We start from the raw sequence: 22,586 nt of genomic DNA, 5'->3' as shown, positions 1-22,586 counted from the left end.
AATCCCTGGCTTATTTTTAACCACAATATGTTGGACTCCCTGGTTAATGCCTTGGGTTCACAATCTTTAAGCCCTCTTATGTTTCTGACTCCAAGCAGCCACTGCTTAAACCACCCTTTCATCCCGGTTAGCTAGTGAAAACATCTGTGCCTAGACTCCTCTTGATCTTGATATTCCACTAAATACCTGTTTGCTGCATATCTCCTGACATTGCCAAGTACTGTGCAAAAATTTGTTGAGAATGGCAGATATTTCCATTCAGCTTTTCTTTGGAGATAACACTAAATGATGAAATCTATAAACTCCTATAATTTGCATTATCTCTTGTTGAGTCACATTCTTGTGATCTTTTTATTATGTAAAAATTTGAGTATCACCTATGCTATCTTTATCTTTCTTAGACTATGTTATTTTTGTTAGATTAATGTAACAGTAATATTACCTATGTGACTTTTCCCAATTCTTGCAAATTCACGTTAAGCTTTAAAAATAAAAAAATTAAAGTCATTCTGTGAACATTTTGATTATTTTTAAGGCCTAGATACATGAAGATGTACCTACTTCAGAAATGAGCAATGTAGGATGAATTCTTAAACGATTGATTTCTATTATTCCATTTCTTAAGTTCCCCATTAATCAAATAAACACAGCCTTTTATACCAACATTAAAATACACCACATTATTTTCTCATATTTCTCTTTGTTTTTCATCATACATTATGATGTGAGTATGGATTTTAAATTTGTCTCCACAGCTCTGCCTTTGAAATAATGTAATACAATTTATTTATTAGAAGAAGAAAGTGCCTAAGACTTTTGACTGACTAATATAATTAGTCTTGAGAGGAGAGCAAAGCAGAAACCTAGTTTATTTTGATGTTTGCCAGCATACCTAAAATGCCAACATGGAAAGAGCTCACAAAAAAAATGCTGGAATCTTTCAGATGTGAAAGGGAGTAGGATAACTAAAAGCACAAAAAAGACAGCAAAATCAATAGATGTGCTGATCTATTCACTTTTATTACTGAACTTTGGGGTTTTCAGCTGAATTTCAGCTATTTCACATGTCCCTAGATATAATGAAGGGATGATATAGACTTCAGTAAGTTATGGGGTTTATCTCATACATGTGAGTGCCTCATAACTTATTAGTGCCCGAAGCTATAATGAGTTATGTTACAGTTTTCATACAGAGTCTCCAAAGCTTGTAACTCACCAAAACCCTGGGCAATTTCATTTATTTAATGCCTTTTTAGTATTGGAGCTTCTAATCTAGAATTTGTTAATTTTTTTCATAGTTACTGGGTAGTGTCCCCTGTGGTATGTTAAATTCAGAAGGTCATAAGTCCCTATATATTTGGCTGAAGTGAACATTCTCTGCCACAACATCTAAAGAATAATATTTGGGGGTGCCACACTAATACATCACGTCAAGCTGACATTTATATCATGAAGTTTACTGTTTTCTGGTGATATTGTTCATAATATAAGCCTTTGACTTGTTTGCAATCACAAGTTGGTAGGATATAGTGTTCTGTTAAGCATCTCTGGTGGTAGTTTGCAATGAATATGTGACTGCTCTACAAATTTTCAGAGATGTTTTGCCCTTTCATTTTGGTAGGAGTACAGAGAAGATGATAAAAGGCTCTATTCATCAAATGTCGTTTCTGTGGGAGTATCTTCAAATTTTCCTGGATTCTTTTTTCAGGTGGCCAGATGTGTATATATGTGGTTCATCATTCTGAACAATAGCCCTGAAGAAAATTGCATTTGTTGTAACTGATTCCTAAAAAAAGTTGTATTAAAAGTGTTCTTTTGAACATAATAAAACAAGATTGCTTTTGTTCAGATTTGCTATTTCACTGTATCACAGTTTTTAGTAAGTTTTGCAATAGAATGCGACAGACAACAAATAATGAAGAAATTCATTAAGCACTAAGATCCATCATTTTTTAAAGCAGTTTACAATTATTTTATGAGAAACCAAAATCATTTAACTTAATGAATAAAAGTGTTCTTGAAAGAATTCAGCATTTTATTTTTTATAGCCCTATAAAGGAAATAACATTTTAAGACCTAACAACAATGACTTCTTGATTAAATATGGCTACTTTTTTTATTATTCCTTTCATTAATGGTTACCTGTCTGGAGGAATGTATATGTGGAATTCTAGCCATAATATACACTACTTATATATTTTACCATACATAGAATAAGTTCCTACCCCCCTTAGTATATATTTAATAAATGCAAACCAATTTTACACGAAGCTGGAAAAAAATTAAGAAGGATTTTCTGCCTGGGAACAATACAACACAGTCTATCCCAAAGTCAAATGTAATTATTTTTTAATCTTCTTTTCTACTGGAATATCTATACATCTTCTTTCCTCTATTCCTGTGAGTATTTGAGAGATGACAGAATTTGTATCTTACATTTTAAAACCATTCATATTTGCTAATTCCAAGGCAAAAGTCCATTTAAAAAAGACCTAATTAAAATAAAGTAGTTGAAATCCCTGGAGATAACTAGTTTTTCCTTTAAGAGATCGGCTGTAATCCAGAAAAGCAGATAAACACACATGTCATAGAACTTGACAGATGTAAAATTAAGTTTTTTTAAGTTAAATAATTTTTATAATGAGCATATATTTGTAAATAAACTGAAAACAATTTAGTCTACTATTTTCCTTATTATGGATGATTTTCCTCTAATAATAATTTCGTTACTTTCAATTTTATGTTTGTTTCTAAGCGTTGGTCATTTTACATTAGGGAGTAATTTATTATACTACAAGCGCAATATAAAACTAAATAATGTAATGAGATGCTGACAAGGCAACAAAAAGACATTATAAAGGCAAATGAAAAAAGACATTCTCTAGTAAATACTAAGAACCAAACTACAAGGAAAATAAGTTGTTTTCAAAATAAAGTGGCAAGTAGTTTGATTCTATTTTCTTACCTCCATTGTCTTCTTACCACTTAAAAATAATTAATTAATTAGTTAAATTAATTAAAATCTATATAGACTTGCTGAGTACTGGCTTGAACCAACATTTTAGTTTGCCTGCTGATTTTAAAATAAAAATAAAATCAAGACAAAGTTTTTTTTCTTTTTTAAGAAATGAGCTAAAATGGAGTATGTCTTTACCTGGAAGTATATCTGACTACCAGCTCAGTTATGTAAGCCATTTTCAAAGTCCATATAAATACAAGGTCTAGTAGGACACAATTCATACTTGGATAAAATAAGAGTAGTAGGCATATTTAATATTTTAGGAGCAAATCAGAGAAATGTTAACAAAAATATCCATTTTAAAATATCTTACAATTCTTAGATTATGTGGTCTTTTGAGATTTGCTTGTAAAATGTATCTCACTAATCCAGAATATTGGCTAATTGAACTTACACAAAAAGTGCATTGAACAACCTGAGAATGGAAAAGATTTATAAAAAAAATTAAAGATTAGAGGGGAAAATTATTGGAATCAAAAATGTTAAGCCAGAAATTAAAACTGAAAATGAGGCCAAGAGAAGTTAATGCAATTTGGTCAAGGTTATAAAGTTTATTAAGAATAATAATGAGATTAGATATCCTGGTATATTCCTACGAATTTTTGTCTCATAATGTAGTGAAAAATAAGGACTTACTTCTTAAAATGTTTAACCAAAATGTATTATTTTTTATATGTATGCCTTACAAAGCACTAAGTGAAAATTTAAAATATAAAGTATGCATGCGTCTGTGTGTGTGTGTGTGTGTGTGTGTGTGCCTAAAACTAAAAAACATTAAGGAAAATATGGAATAGTATATCCATATGTGTACCATTTCTCCAGCCTTAAAGGAAGACGTAGTAAGATTGATCATAGTCCAAGTGTAATCCTAATTATATGTCATTATTTTTACAGGTACCTAAAGCCAAGATGTTTCTTGGAAAAATTTTTTGAAGCTGCTATAGGATCAGGGGTACCCACTAACTACTTTTTCTTGATGAACATATCACGTCATTCCTTTCAATTACCTTATATTTCTTTTATTTTAATTTTTAAATCAATTAATTAATTAGTTTATTTATTTATTTTTTGAGACAGGGCCTCTCTCCCTCATGAGCCACAAACTTGGCTCACTGCAGCTTCCACCTCCCGGGTTCAAGCGATTCTCCCACCTCAGCCTCCCAAGTAGCTGGAATTACAGGCATGCGCCACCAGACTCAGCTAATTTTTGCATTTTTTTTTTTTTTTGCTATCCCTCCCCCCTCCCCCCACCCCACAACAGTCCCCGAAGTGTGATGTTCCCCTTCCTGTGTCCATGTGTTCTCATTGTTCAATTCCCACCTATGAGTGAGAATATGCGGTGTTTGGTTTTTTGTTCTTGCGATAGTTTACTGAGAATGATGATTTCCAATTTCATCCATGTCCCTACAAAGGACATGAACTCATCATTTTTTATGGCCGCATAGTATTCCATGGTGTATATGTGCCACATTTTCTTAATCCAGTCTATCATTGTTGGACATTTGTGTTGGTTCCAAGTCTTTGCTATTGTGAATAATGCTGCAATAAACATACGTGTGCATGTGTCTTTATAGCAGCATGATTTATAGTCCTTTGGGTATATACCCAGTAATGGGATGGCTGGGTCAAATGGAATTTCTAGTTCTAGATCCCTGAGGAATCGCCACACTGACTTCCACAAGGGTTGAACTAGTTTACAGTCCTACCAACAGTGTAAAAGTGTTCCTATTTCTCCACATCCTCTCCAGCACCTGTTGTTTCCTGACTTTTTAATGATTGCCATTCTAACTGGTGTGAGATGGTATGTCATTGTGGTTTTGATCTACATTTCTCTGATGGCCAGTGATGGTGAGCATTTTTTCATGTGTTTTTTGGCTGCATAAATGTCTGCTTTTGAGAAGTGTCTGTTCATGTCCTTCACCCACTTTTTGATGGGGTTGTTTGTTTTTTTCTTGTAAATTTGTTGGAGTTCATTGTAGATTCTGGATATTAGCCCTTTGTCAGATGAGTAGGTTGCGAAAATTTTCTCCCATTTTGTAGGTTGCCTGTTCACTCTGATGGTAGTTTCCTTTGCTGTGCAGAAGCTCTAAAGAGCTAATTTTTGCATTTTTAGTAGAGATGGGGTTTCACCATACTGGCCAGGCTGGTCTCAAACTCTTGGCCTCAAGTGATCTGCCCGCCTTGGCCTTGCGAAGTGCTGGGATTATAGGCATAAGCCAACACACCCGGCCTATTTTAACTTTTAAGTTCAGGGGTACATGTGCTGGTTTGTTACATAGGTAAACTTGTGTCATGGGGATTTGTTGTACAGATTATCTCATTATTGAGGTATTATGCTAGTACCCCCTGGTCAATTTTCCTGATCTTCTCCATCCTCCCACCCTCCACCCTCCAATAATCTCCAGTGTGTGTTGTTTTCCTCTAAGTGTCCAGGTGCTCTCATCATTTAGCTCCCATTTATAAGTGAGGACATGCATTATTTGGTTTTCTCCTCCTGTGTTAGTTTGCTAAGGATAATGGCCTCTACCTCCATTCATGTCCCTGCAAAGGACATAACCTTATTGTTTTTATGGCTGCACAGTATTCCATAGTGTATATATAACATATTTTATTTATCCAGTCTATCACTGATAGCCGTTTAGGTTGATTCCATGTATTTGCTATTGCAGATAGTGCTGCAATGAACATACATGTGCATACATATTTTCTTTCTATAATACTATTATTTAGAAACTGATACTAGTCAGGAAAAAAAAGCAGTAGGGAAAAATTCATTACTATATACAAATCTTTGTGGCTATGTCTCCACAACTGAACTGAAAAGCAGTGATCTAACTTGACTACCTTGTTTACTCATGGACTATCGGAAATAACGTAGATATTTAGAGAGGATAAGTGAAGAGAGGAGTCCATAAGAACTCTGAGGCATTTATGACATATTCCTGTCATATGATAATGAATGCAAGTCTTTAAAAATTAATCTCTTCATGAACTCTTCGTCTCATGTATATGTATAGACAAAGAGAATGATGTTTTTAAAAACAGATAATGTTTCATAGACATATTGTTCTTTCTGTGTGACAAACAGGGCAAAAACCTGTTGCTAAATGTGCCTCAATAATTTTCATGAACGTACACACATAAATGATAGACCTAGAAGTATATCATAGATATCTCTATATATATGAAAGAGAATGAGAGAGTGTGAAAGAGACAGAGAGAGTGTGAGGGAGAAAGAGACAGAAACAAAGACAGAGAGTGTTTGGAAATTGGGTTCAAAACACCTCCTGTAAAAATGTTCGTATTGACTACAAATGAATTCTTGAGAAGATTGTACAACTAATGGTCAAGAATGTAGTCTTCACATCTCTAAGTCTACAGATCTAGGCCCTCTGGTTTCACATTCCTTTTAAGCCACTCATTATCTGACCTTGGTTAGCCTTGTTGTGTCTTTGTTTTCTCATCTGTATATAGGAATGATGATGATAATGATAGTTTCTTCTTCCTAAGTATGCTGTAATAAAATGCTTAATGTATGTAAAGGACCTGATAAAGCATCAGAAATTTAGATCATCCATGTTTTGTATCCATGCTTGCAGATTAAGCAATCAATAAATAGGTGTTCAATTCCCTCAAGACATACGTGAGATATGAATGGGACACGTACAAGAAGTGACAGGTTAAAAGGTGAGCAGGCCTCTGTTTGAGGACTAAATTTTCTTATTCTTTGTAACTTAATACAATTAAGTTATCTAAGGCAAAGGACTTTACAGATGTCTTCTAATCAGTTCTGTTATTTTCAGCTATATATATATATATACACACACACACTATATATATACTTTTATATATGTGTGTGTATATATAAACACAAACACACACACACATATATAAAAGAATATATATAGTGTGTGTGTATATATATATATATATATATATATAATTTTCCAAGCTATGTTCAAATCTTGCTTGATTCTGAATTTATCAATAAGGACCCTTGGAAGGGTCCTTTTGAAAACAACCATGCTTATTGGAAAAAAATAATTTGCAAATATTATATATAATAATCATATACATTGAGTACAAATACTTGGAAGAAAACATTTTCTTTACATATTAGATAGTGGTTATAAAAGTGTTTCATTAGTATATCCAACTTAGCAATGAAAAATGTGTTGCAGATGCTTTTCTATAGATTTCAGAAGCTTGTTAGATAATTGCTAAAATGATGCCCTGGCACAGCAGAATTCAAGCAAAGTAAATTAAGCCACCTTCTCCCAAAAGTCCACACATGGCATACAGAAAATGTCACCAGTGACTTGCTGTGGGAGAGGAGCCTGTGGGTGAATGGCTATTTCCTTTCCTTCTAAAGAACTGTAAGTAAAGTAATTTGTAATCAGAGGGTTTGGTAAACCATTATTCTTTGCTTGAGGGGAGGCCTGTACTTTGTTTCTTTCTATATAATATATATTTTTATATATTTTATGATAGTAATTCTGTAAAATATGCATGATGCATTATATAAGTGCTTATAAATAAATTGGTACATTTATATCCCACAAAATAATATTTCTATATTCTAATGTCAAAAAGTATTTGATCATTTTAAAAGTCCTTCTAATATAAGAGATTGTTCTTTTAGTCTTTACTTATTATCCTTCAATCATACAATTAAAAAAATTGCCCAACACTCACCAATTCGTGTATCATAACTATTAAGAGTATTGTAACCCATTTAGTGACAGCTTTTGTTCCCTTATTTGGCACAATGATAGGAGAAGATATCTGTGAGTTCTCACCTGCTTCAGAAAAGGACACATCATAGAACGCTATTTCACTATAATGATAGCTTAGTGCATTAGCAGGTACTTTGATCTTTATTGTTTCAAGCATTTAGATTGAGCTACACTTGTTGGGGGGACATTTATTTTTCTAGGAAAAACATTTTTGAGTCATAATTTACTCTAATTTTAAGAAATGATTAGAGTAGAAATTTGGATGTCTTTTTTGGCAAACTTTTTTTCATTCTTGTGGATGGTGTAGAGTGGCTCTTTGTTTTTTGAAGGTCAGGTGACAATTACACTAACTATAAACACTCATTCTATTCCACTGCTAAGTGATTTCTACTTTAAATTGCTTCTAAGTCTTTTCTCACCCACCTTAAATCCAATATTTATTTTAACCTTGAGCTGCCTAAGACCTTTAATAGGAAGCTTCAAAGCATTTTAAAAATCGTATCCTTTTTAAATCTTTCTCATTTGAATGCAAGTGCCTTGAAAGCTCAAACAGTGTTGGTTGTTCTTATTGAAGTTTATAATGCTTTAGATATTCAAATCAGCTCTATGTCTTCCATTTGTTATGCAAATCTTTAAACTTTATATACTGCATGGTTTATCTACATTAATACAGCTTTCACTAACAGGTCTTACTAGCACAGACATATACTCTAAAGGTGCACATTTTTAGTGCATTGAATTACCATAAAATCATAAAAATAGTGTGTATTGCTTTACTCTAATCAGACTCAGTTTTATGTGGTTGTTGAAAGCCCTTTTACATTCCATTCTGTGTCTGGAGGTCTGTGTATAAAACTGATTCAGAAAAAGCAAAGTGAAGACACCTGCTGGCTTATAGCACAAATACTAAAATATCTTAGAGCCTGCTGAAAGGAGAATTGGAACAATATGTCATTACTGAAGGCTCACTTGCAAGTTCTAATGTATTATAATGAAAACAGTATGACAAACCTAATGAGACAGTGAAGATTTGGGTAATTGTTCCTACAATGTATGGTAACTTTTCCAGCCGTTATTGGCAAACATAAAACCTAATGAGATTTTATTAATTTAAATGCAGTACATCTGCAAAACATTTCCTTCCTTGCATTCTCCTCTGATAGTCTTCCTTTCCACATGGACTTGATCCTTTTAAGTTAATCGTTCTGTATAGTACACTCTCCAAACAAAACACTTGACATAAATGTGGATAAAACTTTTTCCATTTGTTTTTGTATACATTGTCCTGAAGCACAATATTACATTCAAGCTTGGGAAGGCTATCAGTATAACATCTAATAATAGCATAATATTTGTATTTATAGTCAAACTATTTTTGCTAGAATCTTCTGAGTGTTATTTTAAAGCTGTAAAAATGTCATTTTTTCTTAATTTGTGATGCAAAAAAATAATTTCCTGTTATTTTCAACCATATGTTTTAAATTGTGAAAACACTAAAGATGAATAAAAATCAGTGTCCTGCCCATACACTACCTCTTACTCAAGCAATCAGTATTTACTAATTTTTAAAGTATTAAACACAATCAGCAAGCTCAGTCTACTTCTATGAAGTCTAAATAAAAATTTTTAAATATCTTTACATATTCATCACAAATAACGTTTCTCTACAAATGAAAACATTTTCATCTGAATTTTTAAAATAGCACTGTTTAAAACATGGAAAGACATGAAGAGAATACAAATTTGCTACTATTAATCTGTAATTCCTGTGTATTTTCATCATAATTCAATTTGCTCTGTCTGTTTCAAGCTACAGTGTCATACACACGATAGGTGAAATTTTGACTTTGCAGTGTTAGGTGAAAGAACATTTCTTGATGAAGGCACCAGTAACGCATTGCCAGCTCATGGTAGAGAGAGCAATAGAGCTGTCAGGAAGTTCAAAAATTATATTGTCTCTGCTAGAATAACTGGAAAGAAATCATATTCACTTTCCCCCTGAGTTTTGCAGGTCATTTTGGATTTACAGTACAGCATTTTATTACAGTTTGAAAACTTTATAGAAAACTAAGTTGTCTATTTCATTGTTATCAAATGTTTTTTCATGCAAGCAGAAACAACTGAATCAAAATATGTTTAAGGATTGCTGTGTTATTTTTGTAAGATCTGATTATTAACAATATAATTTAACAGGGCCTAATCATCTTATTTTGTAATTTAGACTTTAGCTGAATACATTTTTTATATTATAAACGGTGTAGAATTTGTAGAGTACCTTGAAGATTGAAGTGGTCAGCAATTTTTCAACAACCTTTTGAAGGTTTAAGTCAAAACTGACCCCCCCCCCCACCGCCAAAGGAATGGATTGGCACTAAATAACATACATTTTGACAATGAATTTAGAGCAACATGTTCTTACATTTACCTTGTGTTCTATGCATATTGCTTGTTTTTTATGTCTTCCAAAATATGTCTATTTCTTGGGAGAAGCATTTCTTGGAAGGGATTACAAAACAACTTCTTCCAGAGTAGACTAGGTAAACATATTGCTTTTCCCTCATTGAAATTGAGAGGTGATTATCCTCTTAGTATACCTTAAGTAAGTATACGATTTTATTAACACAATTTAGGGTATTTTGATATAACATCATCCAGTGGTTTCCTTCATTCTGTTACAATTTAAAATTTCAGAGAGGTATATTTTTGTTGTAACAGTCAACAAAGAAAACATTGGATAACCAAATTTTAATGAATTTTTGTTGCCAAATATATTTGAATACTGAAATTTTCTGGTGGAAATATTATTAAAGACTGAGATCTTTGGATTAGTACTCTAAACATGGCTATGTATTTTTATCTTTTGATGCTGTTTCATTTTCTCTGCAAACATTGTTTAAGCTTATGTTTGTACCAGACATTGTTTTTCCTTTTTTTTGTTGTTTTGGATTTTATTTTATTATTTATTTTATTTTATTTTATTTTATTTATTTTAAGTTTCAGGATACATGTGCAGGATGTGCAGGTTTGTTACATAGGTAAACTTGTGCCATGATGGTTTGCTGCACCTATCAACCCATCACCCAGGTATTAAGCCCCACATGTATTAGCTATCTATCCTGATGATCTCCCTTCTCCTGCCCCCTGCTAAGCCCCAGTGTGTGTTGTTCCCCTTCCTGTGTCCATGAGATCCCACTGTTCAGCTCCCGCTTATAAGGGAGACCATGCAGCGTTTAGTTTTCTGTTCCTGTGTTAGTGTGCCGAGGATAATGGCTTCCGGCTCCATCCAGGTCCCTGCAAAGGACATGATCTTGTTCATTTTTATGGCTGCATAGTATTCCGTGGTGTATACATTTTATTTGTCCAGTCTATCACTGATGGGCATTTGAGTTAATTCTATGTCTTTGTTATTGTGAATAGCAGAAATTCTTTTTCACTGGACCCTGAATGTTCTCTTTAAAAAGTATGAGATATAATAGTAACAGGTATATCAAGTGCGTAATCACAAAAGTGTGAAACATAACAAATTATGCAGATTCCTATGGTTTCGTTCCTTTTAACAAACAGTAAGTGGTCTTAATTCTGACTTTTTTTTTTTTTTTTTGAGACAGAGTCTTACTCTGTCACCCAGGCTGGAGTGCAGTGACATAACCTCAGCGACCTGCAATCTTCATCACCTGGGTGCAAATGATTCTTCTGCCTCAGCTTCCCAAGTAGCTGGGATTACAGGCATGCACCACCACACACAGTTAATTTTTGTATTTTTAAGTAGAGACACGGTTTCACCATGTTGGCCAGGCTGGTCTCGAACCCCTGACCTCAAGTGATCCACCCGTCTTGGCCTCCCAAAGTGCTGAGATTACAGGCATGAGCCACTATGCCAGGCCTGTGTTTTGAAGATACCTTAAAAATATATTGCACAAAATATATTTTAAAGATTATAGAATCTATACACATTTTTGGAAGATTTTCTATCCAAATGTTCAATATAAGTTTCACACATTCACAATCACACACACACACACACACACACACACACACACACACACACACACGTTGAGGACTTTGGTAGGATTAATTGTTTGGTTCTTTAGTGATAGCAGTTAATAGAAGTGAGCCTGTGAAATAATTCCTCAGTTACCAATTTTTCCTACCTTCCTTAATCAGAGATAGGAATTCTTCCACTGCAAACTAAAATATAATGACCATACAATAAGAATTACTATTTTTTATTATTGCCTTAGTTTTCCCATAAGGATCTTTTTATGAGCTGAGACTCAACTCTCATATACATTTTCTTCTAAATTTTTGCATTTTGGGTACAATGAGATGAGAACAAACTGTTAGGCTAATCTTGCTACAAATTCTTTATGCAACTTACTAGCTCTGGGAATTTTGGCAAGTTATTAAAACTTTCTGATCTCCAGTTTACCTACCTCTAAAATGAAGATAAGGATAAATACTTTGCAGGATTGTTGAAAACGTTATGTAAAATAACACATGTTATATGCCTGCCATAAACTTCGGCAATGGAGTCTAAATGAATATTCCCCTCCCATTTTAGACTGTTTTCTTTTGCTTATTTTGTCATAACTCTAATTGTAGGTTAATGCAACTCAAACAATTTCAAACAATTTCCTGCTCTTTTCATGATCACAAAAATAGATACCATAACCATGTGCCACTTCCATAACAGTTTCAACAGCCCATGCTCTTTGTAAATGAAATGATATATTTAATAAAAATTTACTTCCTCACCATGAAGAAAACAGTCATTGATACAGTTAAAGTTCATTTTCTTTTTTTCCATTCCCAATCTCTAGCAACCATGCAGATTTTACCTTCGCTTTTCTAGATTCTTCCCAGAGACAAAGCTGTAATGCTAAATGTGTCCTAGAACAAGCATTGTCTTTGAAAAAAAAATTCTTTATGCAAGAGGTAAAAAAATAAAAGTGATGGTGTAGGAAGTTGCCAAAGAACAAAATGAATTTCCTACTTAGCTTCATTTTTAAATAAAATATGTGGTTTCCACACTTCTAAGAAGACAGGATTTTACTTTTCAGAAACTAATAAAAAATACTGATAGCAAGCAGTGGTGTATTAAGGGTGGAGGAAAGAGGAAGCAATCTGATATGGTACAGGTGATAAGAAAATGGATTCTTAGTAGATAATTTAAAAATAATAATAATACTGACTAAATGTCAAACCAACCTGGTTCAACTTTTATGTCACAAAGTTGTGAGGTGTTTTTCAGTTGTCATGGATCCTGCAGGTTGAAGGTCACATAACCTGAGCATGCCCAGATGGACCAAGTATGCAACCACAGGCAGAACCTAAGTGCTCTGATGGAAGAGTGGGGACTGAATTAAGAAGCAGACAACCCATGGCAGGATCCAGGATCCAATCAGATCGAGCCCTGGCTTGGATCAAGACCAAGGAACCATGCCTTGGCAATCAGACCATGCCTCACTGCCCTATGCTTGCAAAATCTCACCCAGCCCCTAGCTCTGGGAGACAGATTTGAGTGTTTTCTCCTGTCCCTTTGCCAGTCCACTTGCAGTAAACCTTTCTCACTGCAAAACCCAGTGCTTCAGTGTTGATGGATTTCCATTGTGTGCAGGCAACCAGGCCTAGTTTGGTTCAGTGACAACTGTTGTAATTATAAACAATGCCAGTGATAAAATTCTTATTCACTCTGGGAAGACTATACCTACCATACTAGTTTTGTAATCAATGATTCCAATTCGATAATCTCAAAATGTGGATATAGAAAGCATTCTTCTGATTTATATTTAGACAATGACTGTGGTCAGTGACCTGTGGAGGGTTACTGGGGTGTACATTAGGTAACCTTATTCTCAAAGATTACTTAGGTCATATAAAGCATATTTTCACAGTGAAAGGTATTACATATGGTGTTATTGAATATCATATGCATACACAAAATATAGTTAGCTTAATTTGCCCTCGGCACATATTTTAGGTTCAATTTTTGCGAATGTGCTTGTCCTTGACAGTATAGTAAGGCAATATCATTTCACGCTTAATAAAAATAACCTACCTTATTCAATAACAGCTGATCCTATGGTTCAAGAAAGACTTCACAAAATGTATTGAGAGATGACTAAATTTTTTTGTCCATTTACTATGAAACATCACTCCTAATTCATATGCCATTTTATAGTAGTTGAAAAATGTGTAATAAATTCATAAATTAAATACCACTCCAACTAAGAATAATCAATCAAAAATGACAGCTGATTGATTTCTTTTGTAAATGAGAGTATACTTATTGTTTAATTGATTTCAATATGCTCAAAAGGTGATTTGAAAGTCATATATTCAAAAGAATATTGCTTCTGTTTTAGAGAGAATTTTTAAAGTTCAAAACTGTGACTCATTGACTGACTGGAGATCTTTTTTTTTTTTTCCTGTCAAGAGAAGGAAATTTATAATACAGTCACTTACAATAAGAAAAAACTTAACTCAGGAAGAAGTCTCAGTTTTTAATTTTATCAACAATCTCTTCCCAGCTACTTCGGAGTTTAAATCAAATTATTTCTTTTGAATGAAATGTAGAATGCTTTCTATATCATGAAAAAAATTATGTGAAAATCTCCCTTGAGTACTATGATTACAGAATTTAGGTAGCATAATAGGCAAGAAACAGATGGGTTCACAAGGCAAGAGTATTTTTAAATAAACATTAATACAAGTTGGATAAAATTCTTACTAAAAATGCCATTTTAATTATGTTAACTGTTGTTGACTTTGCTACTTAAAACTATTTCATAGATTCTCAAAAAGAAGTAAGTGTTTAATTGGCCATTTGAAAACGCAAGTTATTTCTGTACTGAACTAAGCTAAGGCATAATGGTTAAAGATCTCTGTCTCTCTCTTTATATATATACACACACATAGATATAGTGAGAGAGAGAGACAGAGAGAGGGAGAGAGAGAGAGAGTCAGCTTTCAATGTCTTCAAAATCATATTTTCCTGGTGTTAACACATTACTACACATGCAGATAAAATTGTATGAAATATATTTCTTACTCTGATAGAGGATTACATTATTATTATAATCATATATGTATGTTTGATTTTTGACAGGAATGATTTTCATAAATGACTGACTTGGTTAGGTCTTTGTGATATAGAATAGTGGGACAGAAAAGCATACTCCTTCCTACCTTACCTTCTATAATCAAGTCCAGTAGAAATATTTATAGGAAAGGTTTGAAAATCTAGCTTTCACATTTGCCTCTATAGGTACTTTGGCAATATGTTGCTTATCAGCCCTGCACCTATTTTCCCAATGAAAAAATGTGATGAATTATACATTTTTGCACCCCAAGTTTGTGAGTAGTAAATAAGTTATAATACATGGTGTATTTTGTGTGGTCAGCATTTCAAGTAATATTAATTACTTCACCCTTATTAGCATAAAACTGTAATTTGTTTTTAAATTCTGCAAAATAAAACTTTAATTTATAATCTTGAAACTCATTACACTTTTGTATCTACACCCATGTCTTCCCTCACCTTCACATTCAATTCTTTAATTTTTTTTCACTTCATGGGAATTTTCTACGTTTCTACATTTATTATGGGGAAACAAATTAGACATCAGAGCATAGGACTCAGGCATACCTCATAGGCATAGCTCAGAAAATTCTCATGAAGTTTTTTTCTTTTCTGAGTCTTTTCATTTTTCTTTTCTGAGTCTTAAACTTCCCTTTAAATAATAGGGCTAGAATTCTTGTTCTTCAATCTGCAAAATGTTACGTTGTCAAAATTAGGTGCCTGAACTTGGGGGAAGACAGTGTGAAGGAATCCCGCCTACTTCTTACTTCTCTACAGATTGAGTCAGGTAGCTCTCAGAAAGTACACACAAATTTTGATAAATATGAAGTATTGTGTTTTATGTGCTTTGTTAGCTTGTTGTTTGATTTTAAAGCTGTAATTGATTATGTGCCTTATATATTGAGTTTTTAGGTATATATTATGGAAAACTCTAGATCATTCTAATCTATACTAGAACAAAAACAAAGTTAGTTTTAGATGTTTTAACAAATAATAAAGCATTTGACTTACAGCTGTACCACAAACAAACAAATAAGTAAAACACACACCGTGGTGTACAAAATCATTTATCCAAATTGATAATGTCTGTCCTTAAGATCAGAGCCAAGACCCCTGTTCACGTTTGCCAACTGAAGGCTTGCCAACATTCCTTTTCCTCTGACAGCTTTAATAATATGCCAGTAGATTTCACCATTGAACAGAGCTAGAATGAGTACTGATTGTAACTTTTAAAATCAAAACAGAAAGTAAAAGTCGTCAATTTTCACCATGTATTTATATGTATTTTACTGAATTATCCACTCTGATTCCATTCCATTATTAAACTATACAAATAAATATTCTTTTCAGTTGGACTTTTTTTTGTTGAAAATCTTGTAGGCATACATTTCCAAGCATGCTATTATCAGTGATGCTCAGAAGTAGAATCTTGGATTTATAGAAAAATTGATATGGCAATGTCTTAGTTAAGGTTGCTATAACAAATTACCATATACTGGTAGGGTAGCCTAAACAACACACATTTTCTTCTCACAGTTCTGGAGGCTGAAAAGTCCAATTTTAATGTACCTGCAGATCCAGCGTCTGATGTGGGCCCTATTCCTGGTTTGTGAACAGCTGTCTTCCAATTGCATCTGCACATTGCATCTGCACATGGCAGAGAGAAGAGAAAAATTAAGCAAGCTCTAGTACCTCTTCTTGTTCTACTTCTGCTTCTTCTTCTTCTTCTTCTTCTTCTTCTTCTTCTTCTTCTTCTTCTTCTTCTTCTTCTTCTTCTTCTTCTTCTTCTTCTTCTTCTTCCTCCTCCTCCTCCTCCTCCTCCTCCTCTTCTTCTTCTCCTTCTTCTCCTTCTCCTCCTTCTCCTTCTCCTTCTTCTCCTTCTCCTCCTTCTCCTTCTCCTTCTTCTTCTTCTTCTTCTTGTTTTTCTTATATGAGCTCAAATCCCATTCATGAGGACCCCAAAAGCATTGTCTAATTATCTGTCAAAGAACCACCTACTAATGCCATCACACTGGGGATATGGGTTTCAGTATATGAATGTGGAGGGGACACAAAATACAATTAAAAACAATCAACGATTTCATTATTTGATCCATCATTCAGCTGTACAATAGTGCCATATGTGGGCCGGGTGCGGTGGCTCACACCTGTAATCCCAGCACTTTGGGAGGCCGAGGCGGGTGGATCACTAGGTCAGCAGATGGAGACCATCCAGGTGAATACGGTGAAACCCCATCTCTATTAAAAATACAAAAAAATTAGCCGGGCGTGGTGGCAGGCGCCTGTAGTCCGAGCTACTCGGGAAGCCGAGGCAGGAGAATGGCATGAACCCAGGAGGCGGAGCTTGCAGTGAGCCGCGATCATGCCACTGCACTCCAGCCTGGGCGACAGAGCGAGACTCCGTCTCAAGAAAAAAAAAAAAAAATAGTGCCGTATGTGTGAAAATTAGCTACAGTTAGTTAAGTGACTCCTAGAAAGAATTGATTTTGTTTTGAATCAACTCAAATGATTGAGAAATTATTTCACATATTAAGTAAAATAAGTCTGCTCTTTAACTCTATTTGTAAGAATCTCTCACTTCTATGTAATATAGATGTAACTGCACTTGATAATTCACAATCCTCCTTTTTAAAACTATAAAGACAGCTTATTTTGTGAATTAAAAATTTGGTCCACGCCAAGCTCTAGTCTTTGGTTTAAAGTCCCCAATTCCTTCAGCAGTTTTGAAATTATGTGATTCTTAGGATTTAAACTGTACTATCTGGCTTTTTCTGTGCTCAGTGAAGTTTATCATGTGGTATATGTGTTTTACGACATTTGAGTCACTGAAATAGGGTTAACCAGTGCTCTTTTAGAAATGTTTTGGATATCACTTCCCACTCTGAAGTATAGAATTAATGGGTTACATAGCCAGAACATAAGATGTACATAAAGAAAATATAAAAAACCTCTTGCACTTTAAAAATATTACAATGTAGGGTTCAGACCCTGCTTAAAACAAGTCATAACGGCCAGGCGCGGTGGCTCACGCCTGTAATCCCAGCACTTTGGAAGGCCGAGGCGGGTCGATCACGAGGTCGGGAGATCAAGACAATCCTGATCAACGTGGTGTAACTCCGTCTCTACTAAAATACAAAAAATTAGCCGGGCGTAGTGGCGCGTGCCTGTAGTCTCAGCTACTCGGGAGGCTGAGGCAGGGGAATCTCTTGAACCCAGGAGGCGGAGCTTGCAGTTAGCCGAGATTGCACCACTACACTCCAACCTGGTGAAAAAGTGAGACTCCCTCTCAAAAAAAAAAAGAAAGAAAATCAAGTCATAACTAATACCCTCTACATTAGCTATGAATAATGTATAATAATGACACAAACATCAGAAGAAAAAATAAGCATGTACAGTTTCCCCTCTAAAATAAATTGTTGTGTAATTTCAAACAGATTAATCTTTGCCTTTTTTTGTTCAGCCCCAAAGAGCTTTGATCTCCAAAGTTGTAACTCCTCTAGCGTCAGACTCTGCGAAAACCATCCTTGCATCTGCTGCTAGGTTAGCTGCATTTAGTTCACTCACATGTCTTATCAGAGACGGGTTGTAAGATGGACTGTTTCAACACACTCTTTTTGTAAAATATTAAAAGAAAATGAATAAAACACCTCGTAACCACTATCTATTAGTGTATGTTTAGTTACTCAAAAAAAAAATCATGTTTTGACAATATTCCTTACTTCTGTAGGTCAATAATCAGACACCAAAACATTTTATAAAACATCGCCTGCCAATAGTTTTACAACTGAGTTATTCCTCCCACATTTACAAAAAAAGTTACTGAGGAGAAAGCATGTGTTTCAACAATGACAAACTAAAATTATTATTTAAAGGTCACAGTGCATTGAAGGGAGAGAAGAAACAAGAAGCATAATTTGTGGAAGCTGAGTGACAGATAGGGTATACAATTTTCTAAGGGTCAGACACTAAAGCTAATAAATGGTAGAACTGAAACTTAATGAGATATAATTAGTCCCAAAGTACATTGTATTTCATTGATATGTAGTTACAAAGATTCTGAGTCTTACAACTAGGAGAAAATAGGCACTCCTGTCAAAAACTCAAATCTGAATTAGATCAATCAGAAGTCATATATTTCACTACTGATCAATTTAGAAGAAATATAAGTAATAGAGTGGCATGGCATATGACTAGACAGTTATGAAATAAACAAAACTATTTTCATGGCAATGGCCAGGCTTCTTTTAAAAATGAGTCATAAGGAATAGAAATCAGAGTGCAGGGTTAATTTACTGATTAAAAAAGAGGTAGAGGCACATCAACTGATTATATTATATGAACATTTTAGAAACAAAAAATAGATGATTAGGGAAACCTAAAAAGCTAACTCAGCTGATAATACTAAGGAATTGTTGCTAATGTTTGAAAGGTTTGATAAGATGAAGTGTGTCTTAGAAAAATATTCTATATTTCTTAGAGATATATACTGAAGTAATTTACTGCTAAATGACATGAAATTGAGATTTTCTTTAAAATAATCTGTTTACTGAAGCAAGTGATTAATTGGGTAGTATCTCCATAAAATCAAGTTGGCTGTAGGTGATGGGTACATGAAAAGTCTTTATAATACACTCTGTACTTTTTTGTGTTTGAAAATTTTCATATTAAAGATTAACTTTAAAAAGTGTCTATTTATAGAAGCATTGACAAGATATTTATGTATATATTGCTAATAAAATACATCAATTTCCTGATCTAATGGGAGCCATCATTTTACTAGGCAACGTTTACAACTCTTTGAATAAGACTATTATTTCTTAAGTTTCATTGTGCTTCTATCTACCACATTTCCTATTGTTTTGGTAACATGTAATCAAAAGTAAAAAGGCAGTTTCAAAACCATTTTTAAACAATGAGAATATTTCCATTAATAAGATTTTATATCTCAGATATGAAGTCACGGTCTTGTTTGGTGTGGTGGGGGTGTCAGATATTCTGTCTACATTTTTCTATTATTAGAATGAATGTCAACAAAGAGGAAAGGTTGTTCGTGCTGTCACAGGGCGTATACTTAGACTACATCTGAACATTATTTTTCAAGAAGAGTGTTCAATGATTTGATCACTTGTCAGAAGCATCTCACTGAAAAATCTTGCAAAGCCTCAGGTTTCTTTTCTTTTCCATCGGAAAAACAATGAACAAAGGCCTCAATCTTCAGTGTGGTATATTGAAATCCAAGTATTTTTTAGAAATCTTTCTGAATATCGGGAAATATATAGAATTTAGTTTCCCTTTTACCCACCCCCATCATCTCCATTACTAATTTTACTATTATTTTGTTACTATCACATGCTTAATCTGATTTAATCCAATTTGGGGAGATTAGAAGGAGTTGTTATATAATTCAGTGGTAAGAAACTTTAAAAAGTACTCTGTTACCACTTTATATACCAGACAATGCTGATAAATATGTTGTGGTTAATATTTTTAAGCAGATGGTATCCATCCGCTTGGTATATGAACAATTTTTCTTAAAATTGGCTTCTGTCATTGATTGAGCCATTCTGTAGGTGAAAATGAAGCTTTGAAAAGTGCTATCTGCCACAATTTCAGATCCTGTTATTGGTCTATTCAGAGATTCAACTTCTTCCTGGTTTGGTCTTGGGAGGGTGTATGTGTTGAGGAATTTATCCATTTCTTCTAGATTTTCTAGTTTATTTGCGTAGAGGTGTTTGTAATATTCTCTGATGGTAGTTTGTATTTCTGTGGGATCAGTGGTGATATCCCCTTTATCATTTTCTATTGCATCTATTTGATTCTTCTCTCTTTTTTTCTTTATTAATCTTGCTAGTGGTCTATCAATTTTGTTGATCCTCTCAAAAAACCAGCTCCTGGATTCATTTATTTTTTGAAGGGTTTTTTGTGTCTCTATTTCCTTCAGTTCTGCTCTGATTTTAGTTATTTCTTGCCTTCTGCTAGCTTTTGAATGTGTTTGCTCTTGCTTTTCTAGTTCTTTTAATTGTGATGTTAGGGTGTCAATTTTGGATCTTTCCTGCTTTCTCTTGTGGGCATTTAGTGCTATAAATTTCCCTCTACACACTGCTTTGAATGCATCCCAGAGATTCTGGTATGTTGTGTCTTGGTTCTCGTTGGTTTCAAAGAACATCTTTATTTCTGCCTTCATTTCGTTATGTACCCAGTAGTCATTCAGGAGCAGGTTGTTCAGTTTCCACGTAGTTGAGCGGTTTTGAGTGAGATTCTTAATCCTGAGTTCTAGCTTGATTGCACTGTGATCTGAGAGATAGTTTGTTATAATTTCTGTTCTTTTACATTTATTGAGGAGAGCTTTACTTCCAAGTATATGGTCAATTTTGGAATAGGTGTGGTGTGGTGCTGAGAAAAATGTATATTCTGTTGATTTGGGGTGGAGAGTTCTGTAGATGTCTATTAGGTCTGCTTGGTGCAGAGCTGAGTTCAATTCCTGGGTATCCTTGTTGATTTTCTGTCTCGTTGATCTGTCTACAGCTTACCAACCAAAAAAAGTCCAGGACCAGATGGGTTCACAGCCGAATTCTACCAGAGGTACAAGGAGGAGCTGGTACCATTCGTTCTGAAACTATTCCAATCAATAGAAAAAGAGGGAATCCTCCCTAACTCATTTTATGAGGCCAGCATCATCCTGATACCAAAGCCGGGCAGAGACACAACAAAAAAGAGAATTTTAGACCAATATCCTTGATGAACATTGATGCAAAAATCCTCAATAAAATATTGGCAAACAGAATCCAGCAGCACATCAAAAAGCTTATCCACCATGATCAAGTGGGCTTCATCCCTGGGATGCAAGGCTGGTTCAATATACGCAAATCAATAAATGTAATCCAGCATATAAACAGAACCAAAGTCAAAAACCACATGATTATCTCAATAGATGCAGAAAAGGCCTTTGACAAAATTCAACAACCCTTCATGCTAAAAACTCTCAATAAATTAGGTATTGATGGGACGTATCTCAAAATAATAAGAGCTATTTATGACAAACCCACGGCCAATATCATACTGAATGGGCAAAAACTGGAAGCATTCCCTTTGAAAACTGGCACAAGACAGGGATGCCCTCTCTCACCACTCCTATTCAACATAGTGTTGGAAGTTCTGGCCAGGGCAATTAGGCAAGAGAAGGAAATCAAGGGTATTCAATTAGGAAAAGAGGAAGTCAAATTGTCCCTGTTTGCAGATGACATGATAGTATATCTAGAAAACCCCATTGTCTCAGCCCAAAATCTCCTTAAGCTGATAAGCAACTTCAGCAAAGTCTCAGGATACAAAATCAATGTACAAAAATCACAAGCATTCTTATACATCAATAACAGACAAACAGAGAGCCAAATCATGAGTGAACTCCCATTCACAATTGCTTCAAAGAGAATAAAATACCTAGGAATCCAACTTACAAGGGATGTGAAGGACCTCTTCAAGGAGAACTACAAACGACTGCTCAAGGAAATAAAAGAGGATACAAACAAATGGAAGAACATTCCATGCTCATGGGTAGGAAGAATCAATATCATGAAAATGGCCATCCTTCCCAAGGTAATTTACAGATTCAATGCCATCCCCATCAAGTTACCAATGACTTTCTTCACAGAATTGGAAAAAACTACTTTAAAGTTCATATGGAACCAAAAAAGAGCCCGCATCGCCAAGTCAATCCTAAGCCAAAAGAACAAAGCTGGAGGCATCACGCTAC

Source organism: Pongo abelii, chromosome 14 (genome assembly GCF_028885655.2).
Source record: "Pongo abelii isolate AG06213 chromosome 14, NHGRI_mPonAbe1-v2.0_pri, whole genome shotgun sequence".
NCBI lineage: Eukaryota > Metazoa > Chordata > Mammalia > Primates > Hominidae > Pongo > Pongo abelii.
This window is presented reverse-complemented; position numbering follows the sequence as displayed.